Source organism: Meleagris gallopavo, chromosome 1 (assembly GCF_000146605.3).
Source record: "Meleagris gallopavo isolate NT-WF06-2002-E0010 breed Aviagen turkey brand Nicholas breeding stock chromosome 1, Turkey_5.1, whole genome shotgun sequence".
In the NCBI taxonomy this organism is placed as follows: Eukaryota; Metazoa; Chordata; class Aves; order Galliformes; family Phasianidae; genus Meleagris; species Meleagris gallopavo.
The window spans coordinates 78,038,402-78,039,311 of NC_015011.2; positions in this window are offsets into that span (position 1 = coordinate 78,038,402).

Sequence of the window (910 nt, forward strand, 5' to 3'; positions counted from 1 at the left end):
TTATTTACTGCTGTGGAGTATATTGTCCCTTGAGAGTTGAGATTTATGTTTTTAAATGCTCTGGGGACTGTGTTGTTCATGATCAGAATGGAGGCATGCGTGCTTCTCTCCCATTCTACAAGATGGTTAAGTATATACATATATATATATGTATGTATGTGTGTATATATATATTTTTTATGTATATACACATATACACTTAAAAAATTAAACACCAACTTGATATGCTGTTTGAGAGCTTTCTGCTGCTCTTGCTTATTGTGAAGTTTTTGTGCAGCAGGCAGCAAAATGAATTATATTTACGAAGTAACTGCTTGACTATTTGGAGGAGCTTCCTCACTACATGGTAGCTTGACCATTTCAGGGTTTAGAAGAACTACGCTGAAGTCTTGGCACAGCCCTACAACAACTTCTTGAAAGCCTCACAACCCATGTCTTCTGGCTATGAGGTGTCAGTCTCTTCCAGTGTTGTCACATCCATACAGTTTATGACTGGATATATATATATATATATACACAATTTTTTTTGTGAAATGAAAATACTTAGCCTTTTGATGTAGAACCATCTGGTTTTGAGCTTGGGAATGTACTAGCTCAGCGGACTTGCAGATGGAACTGAGGTGCTGAGACATGGGAGCTTCTGAAATTTCTGGCGGTGTTGTTCTACCTTGTAGTGAGGCCATGAAATAACCACATTTATGACCGAGGTGCAGATCACTGTGTGTGAATTTTGCATGTGGTCCACTGTGACCCTTCTGGGTTTCCTGCAGTTGCTAGTACGTTTCCTGCTGGTGAGTCCAAACAAGATGAATTCTGGTTGTTTTATCTCTGTTTTATGAATGTATGGATTCAAATTTAAACATTCATTTACACACAAGGAACTGAAATATTTATTTTCTTGTTTTTTTTT